The sequence below is a fragment of the Triticum aestivum genome, chromosome 6A (assembly GCF_018294505.1).
Source record: "Triticum aestivum cultivar Chinese Spring chromosome 6A, IWGSC CS RefSeq v2.1, whole genome shotgun sequence".
Classification (NCBI taxonomy): domain Eukaryota; kingdom Viridiplantae; phylum Streptophyta; class Magnoliopsida; order Poales; family Poaceae; genus Triticum; species Triticum aestivum.
This window is the reverse complement of record NC_057809.1, coordinates 114,673,854-114,698,359: the sequence shown is the minus strand read 5'-3', so window position 1 is coordinate 114,698,359 and position 24,506 is coordinate 114,673,854. Positions and strand designations below refer to the sequence as shown.

The window sequence follows — 24,506 nt, the reverse complement described above, 5'->3', positions numbered from 1 at the left end:
AAGAAATATTGGGCTACCTATTTTCCCAAAGAACTAGTGCATGAGCATTTAGCTTTATTTATTTATTTATTTATGTTTAGGGGACCATGAGCATGTACCTGGGTCGGATTCATGTCAGATCCTCCCTTCCAGTTAATTATGAGCTTCTCTATTGGGCCTTCATCAGTGGGCTGCATGTTATCAACAAGTGGAAAATGTGTTCCGAGTTTCAAAAAAAATGTGTTCCGTACGATAAATAGTATGCGCTACGTACGGTACGGGGCACTAAAGGATCGAACCATGCAACGACTTCCAAAACATTGTGTTTGTCGTTCTAACAACACATTTATTCAACCAACAGACGAAATATACTACTGATTGTACATTGAAAATAGCAGCAGTAGCAACCAGGGCTGGGGGTGCAACAGAAGCAGTAAGCAGGCCAGAAGAGTGAAGACGCAGTTCTCTGTTCCAAACCAAACATCAGCCACCATTACAAAAGGGCTACCAAGAAAGAACAAGAGTATGCATCAAACTAAATAAAGATCCTACTACACCAAGTGTACGCATCTAACTAACTGGCTTAGTTAGACGTTACTATTTATTAAGCTGTGGAGATTGGCTGACGGCTTGAACCAGATGGGTGCCTGACGGGGGAAACTCCTGCCAGCAGGTCGAAGTCTGATACTTGCGACCCTCTCTCCTACTTTGGGCTTCAGAGCGTGGCGGCACATATCAGGGTATGGTGCATGCGGAGACGCATGGTACGCTGTGTACACACAGTTTTGCCTGATGAACGAAACCGCGCTGCCATCATGATCCTTGCCGTCGGTTATCTCCTGGTTAATTGGATAATTCAGTCCGACAAACAAAAAGCGTGTACCAAGGCTACTTACCAGCCTCCAGTCAAAAATTCCTGAAGGCCCAGAGAAGTTGGGATCCTGCTCAAAGACCTTGCAGTGACTGTGATTGTATTCCGCGAAACAACACGTCCGGTACGTGCGAACGATCATCAATCTTTCGTCGTTGTCTGATCGAGCCAGGAACCACCTACAACTGCCATGCCGCTTTTCTTTGAAAGGTTCTGGGATTAGGAAGGGTAGGGACACCAGGAGGCCTACAACATCATATCAAGTTGGAGTCAAATAAAAAAGGGCTCTTGGTTTAGTCAATCTTAAGAACAGCATGTTATGAGCATGAGTATTTTTTCAGCAAATGTTGACAGTAATATAAGCAAGCCATCATGATATCATAGGAAAGTAACATACTGCTGTAACAGCCGTTTGTAGCGATGACTGGAATAGGCCAGCAATACGTCCAGCCATAGAAGGAGTCGACAGCATAAATGAAGCCCTTGTGTTCAATGGCATCAGAGAACCATGGAGGATGTATGATCCTGCGATGGACGTGCAGATTTATCCACTTACCGCAGTGACCTGTCAGATAGGCGAGACCGCGGTTGAAGAATGCAATTAGCCTGAAGTCTTTATAATTCACAGATCTTGTGGGCACTTGGCAGATTGCAACCTTGAGCAAATCAAACTTGGTATCATGTTGGCTACTGTAAGATTCTGAGCATTCTGGGCCGCGGTGCCAAAGCAGTGCAGTGTTAATCGAAGGAAGGGGGATCAATCGTCGGGTGTAGACCTCCATGAGCATCCAGCTGTCGCGACCATCGACGAGCACCATCCAAGACGTGTTCATGCCGACCCAGTACATACCGTTAATGTAGTTGAGGCTGGTGGGGATCGGATCGCAGTCAAGGGGGTTGATGCTCGCCACCCTACGATCGTTATGCTGCGTTATATGCTATTTCTGAAGATCAGGCGGCATCAGCAAGCAAGGAGCTGGCTTAAAAAGCTCCGGCCTGAGGGCTTTGAGTAAACAATACAGTCCCGACGAGCACGCGGCGAGCGTCATGGTACTGAGATTGTCCACATGCGAAACAATGAGCTTGATTACCTCTATGGGGAGCGAATTTCAGCCACTCTTTCGGCGGACGCTGCTCGGTTTTGCCATTGTTAGTGCTTGGGTTTCGGACGAGGGGGGAGGCGCCTTAGCGGGGATGGAAGATTGGACGAGATTATGTGCGGAAAAAGATGGAGAAGCGAATATGTGCTGTGGGAAATGGACAGGTGATGATGACTACAGCACGCCGCTTGACTTACGAGACACATACCAGTAGCGTACGGTCATGTCGATGCCAGACAACTTGCTTGAGTGATCACAGTACTGGTACTCCCTACAATGCTATGCCCTAACTTGCTTGAGTAGAGTAGTAGAGTAGGACTCTGCTCTACTACTAGCACCGGAGGAGTAGTATATTCTAATCTAAAATAGTTACAAACTTCAATGCCCGATCGTGGAATGACTACGAACCGTGCTCAAAGATCGTGTCTACGTGGTGTTTGGACATGGGCGACAACCTCAACGCCAACGGTGCTGCTCCCGTTGCACCGTATGTGTTTCTGTCCTTCCTGTTCGAAATCGTGGTAGAATTCATGTTTCTACTCTGTATCCTACTACTATGCTAATCCACATGATTAGTTTCATCTCTGTTATAGCCTTCATGATTTATTTTGTGCTTATTCGGATTAAATCTCGTAGTAACTTGCTCATATATTCAACTGGCGCAACGTCCCCTACAGCCACTCCCGTTTCATGGACGGCCTGGTCGATGTTGGAATTTTGCTAGTAGGCCTTTATAAGGTGAGCTCTTCTACCACTTGTATGAGCATGAGAAGAGGATACCTACACGTGCGCTCCTCCTCCTCGCTCGCCTCGCCACTCCACGCCTCGTCACGACGCGCCGCGGGTTGCGGGATTGAGCCGAGCTGAGGATAGAGCTATACTCCCACGACCTGCCCGGCCCGCACTATATAGTTTCTCACCATCGTTCCAGATCATTGCACCGCCAAGCAAGTCTTCTCCATCCCTCCTTTCGGTGTGCACCAGGAGAAGGGACAACAGGCCTCCGGAACCCCGCCTCTCATGATCCTGTATGGGAGAGGGGCGATCAGGTTTTTGGGGAGCGCACTCGCTCGACTGCTGGTAGTGACGACTTCGTGAACAACGAATTCTTTCCCGACCTCGGCAACCTCATCCTCGATGACATGGGCGACAACGTCAACACCGGCAACCAGTGAGATACAGGGTGTAGGAAGCGGTTTGGGAATTTGCATGCCTTTCCAACCAGTGAGATACTCCGTACAAAGTACGACAGAGAAATAACCACACAGAAGGAAGCTAAAGTAAACAATCAAACGAGCATTTTTGCATTTGTTTTGCATTGAATCATTTCACAAGCTTGACTAGTGTTGTTTTTCTACTTTTACAAAAACCGCATCGTAATGTTAAAACGTGCATTTGCATGTACATAAGTAATAGTAGTACTCCCTCCATCTAGGTGTATAAGTCTTCCCTCCTTCTTGGTCACGGTGCACAACCGAAGATGACTTATTGACCTGGACGGAGGGAGTAGCACAGTCTGCAAGCATATATCGAGAGAGACGTATAGTGCGATAGTATATAGTAAAGTTTGTGCTATATGCACGTACTTGCAAAATGCGTACGAATACACATGGTTTCCAAACTTTCCCTTTTACATCCTTAATTAAGGATGCTAAAAATTCCTGAACGTTCGGGATTTATCATTTGCGTCCCAAAACTAATGAGATCGCCTTACGAAACAAAAATTATACTCCTCCTAAAAGCCACAGCCCTCGCAGGAGCGCTTGCGGCGCGCCACGAGTGCCCTGGTGCGCGGCCTTTTCCCAGCGCGCCGACACAACACCTCTTCCTCAGCCTCGCAACTCGCGAGGTGCTGATTGGCGGCTTGCCGGCGGGCGAGCGCGATCTCACCGGTGTGGTGATCCGGCGCCAACAGGTACTCCTCCTCGCTAGAAGCGTGCACCCGGTCCACGTGCCGCCAAGCGTAGATGAGGCGCTTGGGCCCGACTGCACTCAGGGCGTCGGCACGGGCGTCCTTCGCCACCCTCACGGCCCTCGCACGAGCCTTCTGCCAAAGAGCCAATTGCCTGACTCTCTCGGACACGACATAGGCCTCCCAGGCAGCTTGTTCCGCAGTGCGTTTCTCTTTCTCGGCCTTCTTCTCTGCCTCTATTTGGCGCGCTCTGCTGGAGGCAAAGCCTCCCACAAGGCAACATCCATTTCTTTCCAAAGCTCCTCAAGGCTGGGGGGGCTCGGCGGGCGGCGCGGTGTTCTCCTCGTAGCGGGGAGCCGACGCGTCCTCCGGCGCGCGTGCTGGCAAGATTGGGAACACCGACGCGTCCATCTCGACGCGTCGCGGCGAGGAGCGGAACACCAACGCGTCCTCCTCGACTAGTGGCGGCGAGGAACGGAACAGCGACGCGTCACGTCGCGGCGAGGAGCGGAACGCCGACACGTCCTCCTCGACTAGTGGCAGCGAGGAATGGAACGGCGACGCGTCGCGTAGCAGCGAGGAGCGGAACACCGACGCATCCTCCTCGACTAGTGGCGACGAGGAACGGAACGGCGACGCGTCGCGTAGCAGCGAGGAGCGGAACCCTGACGCATCCTCCTCGACTAGTGGCGGCGAGGAACGGAACGGCGATGCGTGACCGTCCGCGCGGTGCAGCGAGGGGCTCCTAGGGCTTGGGAGGGGCGATGCCATGGTGGTCGACGTGAGAGGGAGGGGGGAGATAGCGATGAACGTGAACGTGAGGGGGAGGAGATAGTGATGTTGTGGGAGGCGCAGTATTTATAGCGAGCAATGGTACACCTACGTAAGATATGGACTGAGCTGCACTGACTTAACTGCCGGTCCAGTTGCATCACTGACATGTGGGCCAGACCCCTGTTGGGTTCATATGTCAGTAACCGAATGCACCTGCAGTTAAGTAACAGCTACATGGGCATATTTGTTGGAGTAAATTACGGGGGAGCGAAGGGGTGGAAATATTGCTGGTCACAACAGAATGGACGAGCGTGGGGGGAGGAGAGTCATGCATGCAGATTTTTTTCACACGGGGTGGAGTGGTGGGACCGCCGGAGGGAGAAGGAGAGTTTGGCAGGCATATTGTTTCCACACATGGAGAGGAAAAGATTTGGAGACGAACGGGCTTCCTGCAGGTATGGGGAACGGTGCATAATAAGTCATCTTGCATGCCGGACTAGGTATAGTCTCAAGTCATTAAAAACAAACACGCTCCACACATGTTCATATTTCAAGGTGCACTAAATTATTGCATGCGATGATTAAGGCTGTCCATAATGGTGGTATCTTAGCTGGTATCATGCACACGGGAATAGCAAACATGCTGATGTGGCAAAGAATTAAAGAAGAGAGGGGGGTTAGAGTAACTAGTGTTCATGCATGCATTGGTAAACACATTTTTTTGTAGAGAACGACAGCACTAGTTGATTACTTTTGCAGAATTCAAAAACTATTCCACAATGTGTCAACATTCACAATGTCAAATCAATATTTTTACACTCATATAGAACATAGTTCTTATACTCATTATAATCATTACTCCCTCCGTCTAGGTGAGCAAGTCATCTTAGATTGTGCACCATGACCAAGGAGGAGGGGAAAACGAGAGATCTTAATGTTTATTTGCTAATTAATAGCATTGCATGCAATGAACTAACCACTGCATGTCGTGTTTGGTAGTCTCAAGTCATTAAAAGCATGCACACCCACATCTCCTATTGGTTGATATGTCAAGAAACAAGAAACGAGGTAGAAGTTAATGCACCGCGCCTAAGTGTTTTGGGAGTATTGTAGATATTAATATTTTTAGTATAAAGTAGTACAAATGCCCGTGCGTTGCACCGGGCGAAATATTAAATATAACTTGCTACATGTGCCATTATGCAACACTTTTTAAATCCAATTTTTACAAATGTCGGAAATAAGGTTATGTTGAGTATTTCTTTTTGGACAATGAAATTTGGACGTACCCTAACAATGTTCGACATGACCTATTTCACCTCTCCGATGAAACAGTAGTTGTGTATGAAAGTCTTTCAATCAATAATATTTATTGTTGTACAGAAAACATGAATATTTTTAAATTTGAGAAGGTGTTTTTTAAAAGAAAGTGATAATGTTTTTAGAATGGTATCATTTTTATGGTCACAAACATTTTTTGGAATATTATATTTCATTTGTAATTTATTATGCACTGTTTTTTGGGCTTGGCCCATTGAAATACTTTTATTCACACACACACAGGCAATACGCACGAACTTAATCTTTCTTCCTGTTCCCCATTCTCCTTCCCCACTGCTGGAGAGCGCCGCCGCCTTCCTTGTCCCCGTCGTTCTCGGAGGACAATGGTAGGAAATATAGCGCTTCCAGTGGCCGCGTCATGTCTTCTGACTGCGCCGACGGGACCTTGGGCGGCTCCTGCTTCCTCCCTGTTCCTTCCCATCCCACCTCCAGCAGGCTCCAACCATGGCGGTTGGTGGACGAGCAGCCACCGTCTGGAAGCTTGTCCTTCGCATTCAACTTGGCAACCCCTCCTTTCTTATGCTCCAACCTTGGTTAGTTGTGGCAGTAGTAGTATAGTTAGCAGATTCAGATTTGCTTTGATAGCTAGTCTTTGACACTTCATGATTAGTTACTAAACAATGTGTATAGCCCAAATGGTAGCATGTAGTCAGCATGAGAAAGATCTCTATTGCTCGATAGTGTACTGCTTACATGTTCAAGCATCTTAATCCTAACAAAACAGAGCATCACAATTGCTTCAGGAATATGCAACGCTATACTCGGAGGCCACCTTCAGAGAACAAATCAGAAGATCTTGCAGCATGTCGAGTCAACTCACGTACAACATTAATAGGTATTTTATATCCAGTTATCCACTATGAATTACTCTCTCGTGTGTGTGTGTGTTTCTTCTCTAGATACCAAGGATCATTTTTCGTGATTTACATTTACACACAAACATCCAATCTTACCGACACACATGTCACTCGCATGCCTAGCTGCCTGACATGTTTTTGTGACAGATTGCTTGGCAGTTGCTAATCTATCCATGACGATGAACGCACATAAGTTTTAGCATGGCAAAAAAACGAGATGGTAGCATTTGGTTTTGCCAGGGTAGGGAAGAGCTAGGACAAAAAGGAGCTGGTGGAGATAGCTTAGCCTTGCATGCAAGAATAACATGTCGAAAGCTGGGAGGAGATCATGTGCGGATTGTGCTTGACTGTAGACGGACCGTCGAGCTCGAGTTTGACGAGAGGCGGCATAGCTCGGACAAATGCCTTCATGAGTAAAAAAATGTAAAAACTTCAAATATTTGTAGTCATGCATGAGAACAAAATTGTGCTAATTCACGAAGCTCATGGTCTGAACCTTAAGAGGCATTATTCTCTTGTCTTGTCAGCGTGCTACATAACCATAGTCAAAGCTCGAAAGTTGTTGAACCGTTATATGCCTGGATGCAAATTTTAAGATAGATTATTGCTTGTTTCATGGGCTCATGCAAGCATAGTATCATTAGCAATCTGGAGAGAGAAAAGCAACATTAGCAATGAAATGATCACATGAGACTGCATGCTTGATTTAAGTTGCAGAATAGCAGAGCACGCATACTCTTGTTTTAACATATATATGGCCCCATAACTGAGTGCAAAAATGGTAGGATAGTGCGCATATTCATTTATTAGTTGCTTAATCTGACAAGAAAGTAGAGATGACAGTAAGCAGAAAAAATCTAAAATATGTGGTAACTGAAATAGGCCTATTTTAATGGTCTGCATTAAGAGATTATGAAAAATGCATATGCATGTCAATCCAGCAAAGCTTCCACCCAAGCAGTCGAGCCTCTGGATGTCTGCTTTTTGGTGCAGTGGAAGTTGCTCGCTCACCTGAAGGCTCCTGGTCTCCTGGAGGTGATTGATTGGAACGGCAGCTGCCAGAACCGGAGCGCGACAGGTCAGAAACACAAGGCCAACACTGTAGGTCGCAGTCGCAGTCACAGTTGCCGACGCCGGCTTCGATGTCTCACCCTCATCGTAATCCTGGTTGTCCCCTGCTTAGCCATTCCCGATGCCCGTCCTCATGAACTCCCATTGGCAGAGCGTGCACCAAGCACCATGGCCTCTCCTCCTCCCAGGCATCTATGTTGGAGATCCTCCTCCACCTCGCTGCACCAGGCCTCTCTATATATGCAATACCAGTACAACAAAACATCAAAATTAGCAACGGGGGCATAGCAAACACATTTGACACCCCACAAATCCTCGACAATTATCAACATAAACATACAGATACCCCGCTACCCACCCCGAGTTGGTCACACCAATTTTTGGATAAACGGATGGTTTGCTCTACATTACATATTTCAGTCAGAAGTATAGCACATCAAATATCATGAGTGATCCAAGTTGTTCACTTGCACTTGCAGGCTAAGAGCTTTGAGATTTTAGTTGGCAGGTAAATAGGGAATTGTCTCCTAAAGTTCATATATGCTACTATAAAATAGTTTCAATAGAGGTTCTGAATTTTGATGTATTAAAATTATCATCATTTTAATGTGGGAAAAATCTTAAAGTTATATGGTGAGCTACTTAATTAAGAGCAACCTCAGTTTTGATGGTATCTATGCCAGAACTTGTCGAATTGTGTAGTCCAAGTAGCTAGCTGCCTTCAAGAAAGAAATCTACAGTGGCACATTTGCTCTCTGAATGCATTGGCAAGAAACAAAACAACACCTAGTACCATCCATCTACTATGGCCGTTTCATGTAGTTTAACTAAGCACTAACAGGTAATTATATAACAGAAAACTTGGCGCGTGTCACTTAGCTTGGGCAAGCAACATACCTCGTCCTCTTGGTTAGTCCAAACAAACTGTACGCTGAGCCTCAACTCACCACCTGCACATTTTACGACATCCATGAAACGAAAAAAATAAACATAATTGTCAACCAACAAAACCAAAACACAAATAGAACATCAAATTTTAGCATTTACTCGCCTTCTTTCACCAATCCTAGAAGAGCTGCCAAGTACTCAGTCTTCTAGCGCCTACAGGAGATTAGTCCTGCTAGATTTTGCACAGAGCAACGAAAGAGAAAATCCAACTCAGAGTCAGTTTAACACGCAAGAAAGGAGTGACCAACAATGGACGAACCAATTGCCATCCCAATAGCTGCAAATCTCGCAAAGGCGGACATAGCAGACAATCCCGTGTCCTAGCAGGAGCAAACAGATGCAATCGTTGGCGCTATACCCATTCTAATCACCATGAAAAGGAACAATGTAAGATCACCAGCGGCAACATCAAGCCCCGTGTAAGTCCGTTCCAATCACACCCCAGTGCACAAGCACATGGACGGTGCGTACAAATTAGCAACGGCAGAGCCAGCCAGTGCCCACCTCAACATTCACCCCGTCCTCCGCAGCTACTACCCAACATCCAGGCCCATGACCCTCCGGATCCCGTGGGAGTCGTCGGTGCCCGTCCGGAGTGGCGGCACGGAGGGGATCAGGCGGCCGCCCATGGTGGGGAAGGAAATTCTCCCGGAACCTTTGGTGGCACCCCGTTCCACATGCCCACCATCCTCCCCCATCTCTTAATTTCGGCTGAGAGGCAGGCGAGCAACACCTGCGTGCCTCCACCCTCTCCAGCGCTTCCGGTGGAGGTCGAGGCGGACGGGGAGCGGGGATGGACTGGCGGATCCGGCGCGCCTCAACCGGGACGAGCTAGTCCCTCACCGCGTCACCTTCTCCTCTCGCTGACCGTGGCAGACGCGGCACCGGATAGAGCTCCTCCTGGCGGCTGCTAACGGGAGGCGAGGGAAGGCACGGATAGAAGAAGATAGAAGATATTTCCTTTCTTTTTTACAACCCGTGCACTTTAGATAGTACCGCGGGATTAATACCAGAAACTACAAGGTTTGCTTTGTAAAATTTCCGAACAAAACGTTTTCTAACGTAAAAAGGGACTGTGGGTTCAGTTGTCCAAAACCACAAGGACCATTGTGTAAAAAGGACACGACGGTGAACCCGGAGACTCAATCTATGTTTTATTATTACTAGGACATATGCCCGTGCGTTGCAACAGGAGAAGAAAATATCACATCCCTTTAATTGCTCTAGTCCATCAACCTCCATCCAAATCATATTTCCACAACCTAAAAAGAGGTTGCATTGTTTAGACCTGTGTGGAGAAAACATATGTTGCAATAAATCAGGATTAACCGGGTCACCGATCTATGCCCAGCTCATAATGACTAAGGAATGATGAAGACAACATGTCTCTGTCTAAAGAGCATAATTAGTACAATAAACAAATCAGCACCAGCAGCCTAAATTGTACCTTCAAATTAAGACCTAGTTTAATCTGATAGGGCAAAAATAATCAGTCAATTCATCAAACATATAGTCAATTTTCTATAAGAAAACATATAATCGTCCACTCAAGATTGAAAAATGCAGTTTGAAGGGACTGCCCAATCTACATAAATCATGTCCATGTTTTGTACATTGCCTAACATTGTCTAACCGTTGGCTTAGGCATAGTCTAACAAAGATTGCAAACTGCTGATAAGTGTTGACATGTCGTTGGTTTCTTGACTGAAAAGAAATTTTCAGTCATAGTGATAGCTCCAGCCAACAACCGGAAAAGTAGTTTCATTGGATATACGCGTCCAACAGTCCAAAGAGCGACTCCATAGGAGCAATATGGAACATCATCATAATGAAATATATCCTATTAGCAACATGAACAAAGAAGAATGGCACACTTAAATGATGGGGAAGAAACATGAAGTGTTTCTTACAGTGTGAAAAACAAATTCTTCCTTAACTGGTGCAAACACATTATTGCCACACTGGGAATAGATTTGTTGCTTTGCAGGCTAAAAATCTCCCTCCGTCCATGTAATAACATCTTATATTATGGTGTACTTTTTTGTTGGTAATAGCACATAGAGCATAATATAGACAACTAAATCAATTTAAAAAATTGGCATGTTTAATCATGTAATATCATGCACCTACACTGAAGAAAGAACAATGTCAATCTTGAAAGGGCACTTATCTTTGATAGAATTCTCATGTTCACCTGCACCGTGAAAAGACTGGAACCACATATAAATGCCATTATCCAGTGAATGATTTATCACATCCTGGATGCTTTGCATCTACGGAAGATAAAAATATTTCAACACAGAGCAAGATAAATAGAACCTAAACCAAAGTAGTAGAGGATACTCAGGTCATTTGCTTTCAGATATTTCATGTTCACTGTTGTTATCTTTGCAACTTGATAGATCTCTTGGATTAAATGAGGAAGCCCACTTGTGATGCCACTGATGTTTAGCTTCTGAAGAAACTCTGGATAACAAACTTAAGTGTGTTTCCCCTACTTTAGTAGTCCTCTGATCAACACCTGACGGATGTTCGATTGCGCATTGACAAAGGTGTGTATGCAGTTTCTCAATCTGGCAAAACATACCACTTAATTTGGAATTTCTACCATGAATAACTACACCAAATTTGCAATTTCAGCAGCTGAGCGATGTTGGCTAAGCCCATTCTTATCGCTGGAAACTTCAACATGAGAATAACTCCATGTTCTTGCGTTGCAACGGGTGAAAGTAATCTAATATGTGCTCACTAACGTGAAAATTGTGTACACAATAATCTAATATATACAACAAAAACAATTTTCTTAATCGGTTGAGCTCAATGCCAAGCGTAAAAAGCATTTCATTGAATAACCAATTGATCCGTTGGTATCCTTATCGCCACGGCTCATCACAGCAATACCTTTCGTTACCAATTAAAAACAAAGACCAAAACAGATTTCCCAATGACAGAAAAACTTCTTAAATGTTAATAGTACAATCCACAAAACAGTTAAATGTATATAAGAGCAGGTGCACATACAAATGAGTTGCAGCATAGAAACAAGCATAACATGTGCATTCTAACTTTTCAAGTAAGAATTTTTGTTGTGTTAGTACTTGATTCTGGACAGACTTGGCCATCTTGCAGAACTGCTTGCGTGTTAGAGTCTTGTGCAACAGCTTGGCATGGGTGTCCTGCTTCTTGGTCTTGCTCGTGGACAGGACAACAGCCTTCTCCTCTCCCGCTGATGGCTGGACTGCCACGGTCTTGCTGTTTGTTAAGCCTAAAAAACCACATCAGACCACAGCCAGTTAGCGCCTTGTAGAGGAACTAATAAACAGCTTTGAGCCTGCCAAGAACAGTGCAAGTGTGAAGAGCTATGGACCTGAGAACTTGTAGTAGCGGACATTGTAGAGGTTGTTGGGTCCTTGTGAAACTGGACCTTGGCGTTGTTGTTGCCAAACTGCTTGATCAAGAAGCACTTGCTCTTCTTCACAAGCTCCCAGACCAGAGACCTTGGAACGGTAGTGATTTCTCTGCTCTCACCTCTCTCTCGGATGTGCACAGGAGCCCACCCAACGCCATGGCACCCGCAGGAAGCCGCGCCGCCGGGCCTCCACCACATCGCCCCTGCCTCGTTCTCGCCCGATCGAATCACCGCCATCGCGCCAAGTCCGTCGCCAGCCGCCGCCTTTGCCTCTGCTTCGTGCCCCCATGCTCGCTGACTCCTGCCGCGCTGCTCTGCTTCGCTCGCGTCGCCCCGGCCCCCTTCTGCTCCATCCACGTGAGGTGAACGAGCGCACGAGCAGCGCCCAGTCCAACCAAGAGGAGGACGAGCAGGGACAAGGTGCGTGAGGGGAAGCTTCGGTGGCTGGGTTTGCCGGCCGGGTGGAGGAGACGAAGGCGGTTCACGCGCTCGGCAGCAAAGGAGGTAGAGTTACCCGATGCCATGCCGCGCCCACCAACCGTCATGCTCCGAGCTCCGGCCGCCTTCCTTGGAGATCCACTGTCTGAGAGCCACTTCCCACCGGATCCGGCGAGATTCGATAGGTCCTTGACGACCGCGCCACCGCAGGCCCTTGCAAGGCCGCCGCCGGTTTAGCCTCTCCTCCACGCCTCTCCTCGCAATTATGGAGGGGTGCGGCCGCGGCGGCGAGATGGCGGAGGTGTGGCGGCGGCGGCGACGGCGCGAGGATGGCGTGGCTTGGGCATGGGTGAGGGATCGAGGAGGCAGATGCGTACGGGAGGCCTCTGCGTACGGGTGTTTTGTTTTTTTGTTTTCCAGCGAACCGTTTTTTCTTTTGTGTATGGATAGACTGCGGGTTAACTCCTAAAAAGCACAGGGACCTTTGTTTAAAAACGCCGCGATGGTGAACCGGGAGACCCAATCCGTGCTTTATTATTAGGGAGAGATTATTAAAAATAAATAGGGAGAGATTTAGTCGTGGGATTGCATTGATGCCTGTCAAAGCATTGACAGGTCTGCTATGCGTGACCTGAAGATGAAAGCGTTGAGCATCTCGAAATTGATCAACAATCTTCAATTGTCAAAGATTAGCCGTTCGGCCAATAAGGTGTCACACTTAATCGCTAAGTATAGCTTTGATAATAGATTAGATGGTATTCTTGTAAATAATGTACCGCCATGTGTGGTAAATATTGTATCGAATGAGTGTACTGGTGTGGCTGGTTAATTAATATAAGGTGGTGTTCAAAAAAGTATAAATTTGGTCAAACACTTTGCAAACGATTGACGGGAGTAAAAAGGACCAGAGGGAGTATCATGCATGCGGAGTAGGCAAAAAATTGCTTGTCTAAAAAAAGCAAAAAAAATGCTCATTTATAGCCGGTCGAAGTCTCAAAGGGCGCGACCGCGTGAGGGAGGCGAAGGTCGCGGGAGGCGCGACGTTTGACGGAATTAAGTGAAGTTACATCCACACGCCGGCATGGCGTGCGAACAGGCAGAAGCTATACCGTCAGGCCTACGATATGGGTCTAGTAGACATGACATCTAGTGGGTCCCGCATAGTTCTCGAAAACTCTTTGGGGGCTTGCAGCCGTTTATCCACCAGGCAAGCCAGCAACCCCACGCCGTTCGCACGCCCTACTCGTCCCCGTCTTCTACCTTACAACAGTTCGCTTCCAGTCGTCCCGTCCTTTCACATTAGTTCGCTCCCGGGTTTTTTGCGGGATACAACAGTTCAACTTCTCCTAACCCTCCTCCAAAATCCATGGCCTCCCAAATCTCCATGGTCGCTGCTGAGTACTAGGTTAGAGCCATCACCGGCGATCAGTTCATCGTCATCTACACACGTGGATCCGAGACGGTGAAAGCATGGCTTGCTCGCTTCCTACGCATGTTCAGTTCAACGGATGAGTGGGTCGCTGGGCTAGATGTTGAGTACACCATAGTCCTGGGACGAGAGAAGGATCTAAAGGACGAAGAGAGGAAGAAGCCCGTCGTGATCTAGGTTTGTGTACATAACATTTGCTTGGTCTACCACATATGACATGCCGACGTTGAGTGCCAGGATTTTAAGAACTTCCTCAAGGACAAAAGAGTGAAATTCGTTACTGTAGGCTTTAATAACGATAGTGACATCCTGCGTCGGATAGGTATCGTTGTAGGCCAGCCCTTCGATCTCCAGAAGGCAAGCCTGGTGTCCTCCTCTCAACCTTCATTGTTGACCCTGGCAGCAGCCATGATTGATCCTTCATACGCTAAACAGAAGAAACCTCATCACGAGTTTCATCATGCATGGGAGTCGAAGACATTAGATGAAGATCACATCCTATACGCAGCAATGGATGCCTACCTTTGTTTAAATATCTACAAGGGTTGGATGAAGAAGCAGAGCCCAGTGTCCGGTTCAAGCAAAGAAGCGTCAGCGAAGAGGAAGAGGAAGAGGAAGAGGGACGAGGACGAAGTCGAGGACGTGGACTCGGACTCCAAGTAGGTGGCAGTGTCGTCGCTCATGATGGTTCTACTGCAGTGTCAAGCGGACTAGTTGCTTATTAGTTTATTTTCAAGGGTGTGTTGTGCTGAGGCCCCAGCAGAATTATGTTTATGTTCTTTCTCGTTATTTGAACTCTTTAGTACGTACAGTAGTACTAGTACTATGTCTTACTACTGTTCTTCTTGCAGTTGGTACTACTGCTCGTATTTTCGTGTTCCTACTGTACTTAATACGTCCGTACTAGTAGTATAATTTGGGTCAGTCGATTTGTGAAAGAAGTTCGACGGAGCGAAGGAAGAAGATGGCAGAAGAGGTGGAAGAAGCCCTTCTAGCCATCCATGTTGCATCAAACGGCTCACATGAGTCGACTGACCCAAATTGCTCCTTCAGATTGCAGGATCCACGTGGCATTCAAGGTCTCGAAGGTAGATTCCGCGTCCGCACCCGGTTTGCGGGCTCGACGCGCGCGCGACCGGCTGCCGCCGCGACAGCCACCATGCGCGCCTCCTCCGCGCGGGCGGAGATGACAATGACACGCTAGTTCCTCCTCGCCGGCGTGCTAGAGCACGCGCTCGTCCTCCTCTTCATACGCTGCGTGCATAGACGCGGCTCCACCAGCTGCTCACGTGCTTGGCAGCGTGGCGGCATCGCGAGGAGGGACTGCAGACGACATGAGCGGGCGAGCCTTCGGCTTCATGGCACAGGAATGGCGGTGACACAGCGGTGATGGGCGAGAAATTGTTGGCCGGAGCAGGCGGGCGCCGACATGCGCAACGGCGGCGGCGGCATATTGATGAGCGCGCGTGTGGGAGCTTACTTTAGTTTTATATATAAGGTTGGTCAAACTTAAAAGAAAACCGTACTAGTACACGTAAACATTAGACTTAGGCAGCACTTTTATTAGTTACTAGCTTATGTTCTTGCCCATTGTGACCAGGCTTAGTACCACGGCCACGATACGGAATCATGTGCAAGCGCGTGAACCGCGGCCGCGTGGTCGATCGAACGGTGCGTCACCGTGTCGCGCTCGAAGGACATCCACCGAATCTTTTTGTGTGTGTGATAACAATCCTCGAATATTACTCAACTTTTTTCCTGTGAAAGTTCTTGATGCTGCAATATTTCCATATATTTGAATTTAGCTCCAGTTCGTGTTTATTTGGATTTGGACGTTTTAGGTGCGCCCTAGTTTTTTTAATACTGATTTTGTGTGTGTGACTGAGAGAGAACGTGTGTATGTGTCCATATGTGTGTTGTGGCCGAAGGGCAATGTGGAGACGATGTGCGTGTGATACAGATATAGAGAGGTGTGAATGTGCAAATGATCGTGCATGAGTGAGACATAGACAAATGCCGATACATTGTGTATTACATGAGAGAACGGTCTTCTAGTTTACTTGTGTGTGTGTGAGAGAGAGAGGGAGAGGGAGAGAGAGAGACAGAGAGAGGAGCATCCATAACACAACAACCATCTCTCTCGATTCGTCCGCCCCTCGCACGGTCGCATGCAACACATGCATCAACGCGCACATTTTGAAACCTCACCCGGCCCCTGCCCACCTCAAGGCCCGCACAATCTCTTCGTGAATACCCATTTCTCTCCTTAGATTTGTTTTCTCTCAATATCTGACACACACACAGAGAGAGAGAGAGAGACGCAGCACAACACACACACACACACTCCCCCGAGCACACAATTCATCCCCATGCAAGGTTATATGGCGACCACTCTCGCTTGTGCTTCTTTGCACCCCAACATGCACAACACCTCAATCTTCAAAGAGGGCAACGAGCAGATCGAAGACGGCGACCACACCGCGCTAGAGAATGCGGGGTCATTTGGAAGCAGGGTGATGTGACGACGGCTGACTGTCTCCTCCCCCCACCCTCTCTCTCTTGCACAAAATTACCAATCCCTCTCTCCCCCGCACAAAATTGTCAATCCCTCAACCCACGAGATCCTTCCCCTCTCGTCCATGTTTTTCCTGCTCTCTCATCAAACATGTTGTCTCTTCTCCTTCCACGTATACAGAATCCAGATGCACACGCATCTCATGTATATTACATGTATGCATCTTTCTCACAGACCTAACTTCTTCCTCTCTCTTTCTCTCTCTATCTCTCTCTCTCTGTCTCGTTAGGTTTGTCTCCTACTCTCGCGTCCACATACATACAATCTTTCCCGCCCTATCTGCTCCATCTTCAAAAGCTCTCTCTGCATGTTTCATTCACACATTGTGATATGTCAAAATGTTGCTTCTATAATGGCTGATGTAGAGTTATGGTTGTTCTTGTTGCATCCTACAAAGTAATAACTATGAAATGCATTTAGATTCTCATTTGACTGGGATTATGTGAGTTTGAGCATGTTGTGAAGTACTATAGACCTTGTATACATCTTGGGATTTGACAATGATTGTAACTATTGAATTGTATAGACCATTACATTCGAAGTCAATAGCCTAATATATTTATTTCACAATTTCAACAAATGATTAGTTCACTACAAACTAAGAAAACAAATGTGTACTCCCTCCGTTTTTATTTAAGTCCGCATATTAGCATTGGTCAAAGTCAAGTTTTGTAAACTCTCAGAAAGCTTATAGCAAAAATATTAACATATACAATAACAAATAAATACCATTAGATTCATTATTGAATGTACTTTCACATCATACATATTTGTTATGGTAATTGTTTATATTTTCTATAAACTTGGTCAAACTTTAGGAAGTTTGACTTCCGTCAAACCTAATATGCAGAGTTTACTACTACTCGCTAGTTGCTTAGCCGAATCACTCAACGCGCCACATGGGGAGTCCAGTGTCACAAAATTTTAAGGTAGGCGGGAAAATCTCCCGCGACCCTAATTCGAGCAGTGGGAAGTTACCATCATAGCCTTCAGAACAGGCCTACGGATGACGCTTGGTAGGGGGCTGTTTTCGTAACTTTAGGTTCACCCTACCCAGCCAACCCCACCCCGGCACCCAGAGTAGTACACCTGAATACTCCCCAATTTCTATCCCCACCGCAAAATAGACTTCTCCACGGCACCGCAGCCTTCGTGCTCCTCCCCTTTACATCGGCACACTCGTCCACCGCAGCACATCTGCCTCATCGACGACCTCGTACGCTGCACTGGAGTCGGTCCACCGTCATCGTCGTACACGGAGCCTCTTCCCCGGCATCGTCTTCCACGGTCTCGGATCTGCTTCCCGGAAGCTGATGCCAAGCGCAGAAGTACCACCGTCGTGGACAATGAACTGACTCCCGTTGCCGACCATGATTCACAGAGGCCGCCGCGACCATCGTTCTCCTCCTCGATTGGTAATGTGTGTATTGAATCACTTAGCAGTACATGTGCAGTTCCAATTTTGTTCATACCTACCCTTCAAATTTCCTGGGTGCTATTGTTCCCTTAAAAGTAATTGGTTATAGCCTCCATTGTCCAACAGAATATCAGCTTGTAATTGTGCGTCGCTCCTGTATCGCGTTGTGCTTGGGTAGGTTTTTCATCTGCAACCAGTAGTGTGGCAAATGATGGAAAGGTTTTTAGAACTAGCAAAATGCCCATGCCTTGCACGCATCAAGATGCATTTGTATGAGTAGTTTATCTTGTTGGAGATGCTCTAACATGGCAGGCGAGTGCTTTAATGTTGCCCACAAGATGCGCGAGTATTACTAGTAGTATATTTTTCATGCCATGTTGAGATTTTAAAACCACGAGTGCGAACATGCAGAGGGTCAATGAAGACCAAACACGGGATATTCGGGACATCTTCAAGGAGCGTGGCAAGTTAAAGAGGAGCTGCACCGAACCTGTAAAATGAGCTTTGGTAAGTAACACCCTTTCAATTACTTTCATGTAGCCTCATGTTCTTCGATGTGTATATGTTGTAGTTTCTGTTTCTCTTAAGCGTGGTGTTCTTCGATGTGTAATAAGAAGAGTCTTAATCGTCCTAATGCTTTCGTTTTTAGCTTGATGTAGGAAGTGGGTGTTCTCACCTTGTAGTCCGTTTTTATTTATTTTTTCCTTTTGAATTCACTTCTCCGAGTTCTGTTTATCTGGCTTCTACTAAATGGATCTAGGTTGCTCTGAGTATTGATCTAAAAAGAAGTAACTTCATGTCAGGATGCAGTTCCTGCGAGGAGGGAAGTATGGTCAACCTCGAGATCATGTTTCCAAAATGAGGCTAGATTACACGCAAGGTGCCAGTTCCCTAATGATGCTGGATTAGACACAAGGTGCAAATTCCCAGATGATGCTGGATTACACACAAGCCAGGTGGAGTCGTCAGCTGTTCGTGTCCTCGTGGCATTAGTAAAGGCTGAAAGAAAGCGTGCAGCAGCCCTTAAGAATGGAGCTGAGTTCCTAAAAAAGCAAAAAGAGCAATCAGATGCTCTCTTCACCCAAGCCAAAGAAGATATGGAAGAAGCCAGAAATAAGCTAGCAGAGGCAGAGCAGGCTAGGCGTCTCCTGCTATCTAAAACTGTTGTCAATATAAAATTTCCTTCATAATAGCTAGGTTCAAATGTTTATCCAGTCAGCATGCCTGTTGTGATGTCCGTCCATCTACTGATGTGGCACAAAATGTTTTTTTGGGTCATGTAATAACAGCAATTACTTTCCAAACAATAACAGACAAATCATTGGACATGGTATAGTTCACGCGCAAGCCCGACATTCCAAGTTCAACTTCCACATCAAACTCATGTTCACAGATATCTGCACATTCATACATAATGTCCACAACCATGATTCACTTCAAAGCCAAAAAAATGTGAGGCGAGTTATAAATAAAGAAAATCCTCTACTAGTTCCTGCTACCAGTGCGAGCACAACAAGTCAAGACCATGCGTAAATTAATTATAATTTAGTCATTTTTTGTGTTCTAAAATGCCTGTCGGCTCGCGGAAGGACGTGTTGCCGGCACACGCGCGGATTCAATGAAGGCAGGCAGGGCAGTCTTAAGCTGGTTGCACGCGGCGAGGAGGCAGGCTTAGCCGGGCCTGCAGCGAGTGCGGCCCTCTTGGCCGGCGCACCGGTTCAATGCTTGCGCTATGAGAGGTCGCGTCCGTATCAGAGCAATCACTCCCTCCAGTCCTTTTTTGTTTGGGTATAACAAAATCTCGTTTTCCATTCACATTTTACAAGTAAAGTTCATGGACAAACTTTGACCCAAAGTACGATGGGGACTAGTAAACCAAAATGGAGGTAGTAGTTTTTTTAATCGAAGAAGGGTTTCCCCTTCCGATTTTCATTAAAGAAAACCAGCATCTAAATCTAAACCATAGTATTTGCCCTAGAACTACTAGGTTCAACATCTCGCAACATAAACCCATACAACCTCCATCGCAAAAAAACCATACAACCATACGCCAAGGAGGTACGTAGTACTATGAATTCCATTTTCGCTGCATACCAATCGTTATAAAAACTACTTACTACTTATAACACGCCATTGAAAATCGGAACTCTTAACCCCGCTAAAAACGATATTTTAAACGTGGCTACTCGATCTGTGGCAACTAGCGAGCCACCACGCTCCAAGTCGTTCACCTGTGGTCCTGACCATCCACTCCTACGGATCAAATTATCACGCGAGCTGACTATTCCTACAAAGGTGCTCCACCATGTACCCGGTACCCGCGAATTCAACAATCGTGGCTCTAGGGTTTTAGGGTTTATTTGTTAACGTCGCCTTTACGTAACACTCATGTGTGCGAGACAGCGAGAGACCGACTGCATGCGTGCGCCTCTTCTCTTCGTATATGTACTCCATCGTTTGTCTGGTGTCCAAAAAATTATAATAACTACTAGCAATGTGCCAATGCGTTGCCACACGATCAAAGTAGATTAATATAGTGGCGGAGCTAGATGCAGACTACGCCTGGGGCTGTGCTATGTTGAGTGATAAACTTCTATGATTTTCTATGCTTTGCGTGAAGAAATTACAAAGGAAGTTGTTTATAGGCCTGGGGCTATAGCCCTAGCTGCCCCAGGCCTGTCTCCGCCACTGGATTAATACATATTCACCGATTTGATAGAAAAAAAATTCTAGCTTTGAAATACGTATATCACTAAAAATATGTTATGTTTCACTCAAAATATATTCCTTTGGCGGTTTTGATGAGATAAGGGAGGAATGTTGTTGGTTTCAAGATTCGAGAAGTGGTATATGTCTAATTTCTACTCTTACTAGCAAGATGCCCGTGCATTGCATGGAACATCAAGATCTTGTGGGAGAAAAGGATGAACGAGGGAAGGCCTTATCTGCAAATGTGGTGAAGAGTGCGGGTAAATTGCCATATTTTCCTTCCTATCCGTCAGATATAAATCAGACGACCTACATTGCAGGATGGCAGGCCCACCATCATCACCAACTCTATTTTTTATCCCTACTCTTATAATAAGCATTGTCGGTGATGATCGTGTGCCTGTCATCCTGCAATATAGGCCGTCCGATCTATATCTGACGGATAGGAAGGAAACTATGGCCATTTTGCAAAAAGATACCCACACCCCTCTCCACATTTGCAAATAAGGCCTTCCCTCGTTCATCCTTTCCCCCCACAAGATAAACTACTCATACAAATGCATCTTGATGTTCCGTGCAACGCATGGGCAACTTGCTAGTTGTTGCAAAAAGCCCATGTGTGTGTGAGAGAGAGGGCGAGTGGAGGAGGACGGAGTGCATGTGTGACAAAGACACAAGGAGTGTGTGTGCGATAGGTATCAACTTAAAATGAGGCGATAGTGTGTGTGTGCATGATCGAGAGGGCGTGTCTCAAGAAGGGAAGAAAAATCTACATAGATACAAGGAGCGGGAGAGAGACATGTATGCGATGGTGGAAGCACGAGTGTGCGGGTGTATAAACCTATCTAGAGGCTAGCTAGTCGATAAATGTTTGTGAGAGAAATACGAGTCGGAGTGCGAAAGTGAGAGTTTTGTGTGTGAGAGAGAGATGGTAGTCGGGAAGGGGAGTGGAAGTAGGAGTTGTGCGTGTGTGTCTGCGAGAGAGAGAGAGGAGACGGTAGTTGGGGTTGTCTGATCGGTAAACAAATGAATAATGTCAGTCTGGGATGGAGACGAAAAGGAGACCGCAACAAATGTTGTGTCTATAGGAGAGATAGAGAGAGTAATTTTAGTGGTATGAGTCATATGTAGAGACATATAGGGTGTGTGAGAGAATCCCATAGAGAGAAAGACAAAGTGAAAGACGAGTGGAGACTGTGTGTTTGGCGGTGAAAAAGAAAGCTTAGGTACCGAGTGATGCCAGAGAACAGTAGAGACGTGAGAGATAATGAAAACCGTGTAATTTATAATGATAGGGAGAGTGTGACACTTCTCAAGGGAGACGTCGAGAGACCATGTTTGCGAGGATAGGAGCAACATGAAGTGAGCGTGCGGGTGAGATGGAGAAAAGAGAGTCATAGCTACCTGAAGGAGCATGCATGCGAGAGAGATGGGCGTGAAAGGAGTGAACAAAAAAGGGATTCAAATATTTGAATTCGAGATGATGATACATGTAATCCATACTCGAACCAAAATTGATCTATCAAACATGCATACTCATATGAATTCACGCACATCTATGTTATTTAATATGTAGATATTATTGATCCATACATTTTAGTAGAACATAATTTGGTTAAATTTTTCAAATTCAACCTTAAGATTTTGAGATCGTTATATTTCTAAATCATATTATACATATAAAGGAGCAGAATTCTTTTTTGTGCTTTTGAAAGTATATATAATAAAATGATGTATATAGAATGTAATTCCAATTGAAAATGGATCCCGCCCGAAAAAAAATAGAATACAAACGGGATTCGAGTTGAGTTGGCACGGTAAACGTGCACTCTGCTAAATTTGAACGAAGTGGGGAAAGTCGCAGTAACCGCCCGAAACCAAAATCTGCGAGATGGAAATCACTACTGCCTATCCCTGCCATGCAAAGCCTATATGCTAGATTTCTATAGGTTTCGATAGGGGTAGGTTTGTAATTTCACCCAAACGTGACGTAACCGCCTCTCACCCGGATTCATACACAGTGGGCGCCAAAACACAGTGTGTCCTCGGCTGAAATCAACTCCCTCCCTGATTCATATTCATACACGATGGGCGCCAAAAACAAACTCTCGTCGGCAAATATTTGGTGTATGCGAGATTACCGTCCTATCCCCAACTGACTAGTGTTGCTGTGATGTACTCCCTCCGTTCCTAAATACTTGTCTTTCTAGACATTTCAAATGACTATTACATACAGATGTATGTAGACATATTTTAGAGTGTAGATTCACTCATTTTGCTCCGTATGTAGTCATTTGTTGAAATGCCTAGAAAGACAAGTATTTAGGAACGGAGGGAGTAGTAGAAATTTGAAACGGGGGCTAAGTTTGTAAATTTCCTCGCATTTGAGACAAGCGCACCCTGAATACATGGTTCCCCCCTTCCTCTCTACCTCCCTTTTCCCCATTCGTACTCCGTGGGCGCCAAAACACCCTCTCCACCCCACCCTCCTCCGTCCGCCGCCGTCCGCCACCCCATCCACCGCCGTCCTCCTCCACCATGCCGGAGCTGATACCCCGACGCTGCCGTCCATTACAAGAGATCGACCTCTCTCATCCATGGCTTCAGACCGGGACCCTTGCATCCCGTCCTCTCACTTCATCCCCTCCGTCGTCCACCTTGTCGGCGCCGCTCCTATGACCGTCTCGTCCACTGCGCCCTGCCGCCACCGTCTACCCTCCTAGATCTGCTTCCACGCCGCCGACAGCCATCACTACCGCAGCACTGCAAAATTCTCAGCATATGCGTACACGGCGCCGCACCAGAGGCGGTACTCTTTCGTATCTGCTCAACTTATTTATCGCAGCAAGAAAATAGATCGCCACTGCTTTACTCTGATTTCTTGTCTTGGTTGCGAAGTTGCCTTTGTCCGGTTTGCACCTTCAGACCCGCCATGGCACGCTCAACACCATACTCGCAATGCTTATGGTTTTCCCATTTTATATTCCACACTAGTTAAGTCACGGTAGATTAAATTTCAAAATTGGGTCAGTCGATTTTTCAGAGCTCGCCGGAGTTCGCCGATGCGATCGAAGGGGCTCGGGTGGGGAAGGTGGTTATGGGGGGCGGTGGTGGGGCCTCGTCGAACGAAGAAAACTCGACGCGGGTGGGGGCGGGGGTGGGGGTGGTAGAGGAACACAGGCGGTGGGGCCGGTGGTTCGACCGGCGGCCCGTGCGGTGTTCTGTATGGGAAGCACAATATGTTCCTTGTCAGGAAGGGGAGCAGGGACATCTGCAGTCAACAGCTGATAGAGCTGGCCTGTACGTGATCGATAGGCTTTCAATTACTAGCGGTAATACAACACCGTAATTTCCAGCTAGTTCCACTTTCCCGATTTATATATCCTGGTTATGGTGTACCCTTGTTATGTACACTATGATCTGCCTAGTTGCTGTGTGCTCTTGTTATCATGGTTTGGCAATAAACTCTCTATACAGTATATTATGAACCTGTCATCTGCCAGCTATCCTTACTTCTGGAGCCTATTTTTTGTGTACTTGTGCCAGATTATATAAATGCACGCACCATATTACAGCACACATGAGCTCTCTCATCAGAATCCAGTGATAGCACACAAGTGTTTACAGGGGCGCCCCTATATTAGAATATCATCTGCATTACAAAGATAATCTCACA

General features: G+C 46.5%; 1 long non-coding RNA gene, 1 other non-coding gene and 1 pseudogene across 3 annotated transcripts; all 3 read right to left on the bottom strand.

The window, feature by feature from the left end:
• Positions 1-6,629: 6,629 nt before the first annotated feature.
• Positions 6,630-9,810, bottom strand: LOC123132403 (uncharacterized). 2 transcript variants are annotated; one of them, XR_006464684.1, is made up of 5 exons: positions 9,113-9,810; positions 8,803-9,022; positions 7,846-8,139; positions 7,331-7,482; positions 6,630-7,239 (listed from the first exon to the last, which is right to left on the bottom strand). It is a non-coding gene; the product is annotated as an uncharacterized lncRNA (long non-coding RNA). The 2 variants fall into 2 exon arrangements; XR_006464683.1 differs by having other exon boundaries at positions 7,331-7,412; positions 9,113-9,809.
• Positions 9,811-10,979: 1,169 nt separating this feature from the next.
• On the bottom strand, positions 10,980-12,460 carry LOC123129528 (60S ribosomal protein L28-2-like; annotated as a pseudogene).
• Positions 11,666-11,752, bottom strand: LOC123132738 (small nucleolar RNA R24). The gene has a single exon (XR_006465009.1). It is a non-coding gene; the product is annotated as a small nucleolar RNA R24 (small nucleolar RNA).
• Positions 12,461-24,506: the final 12,046 nt, after the last annotated feature.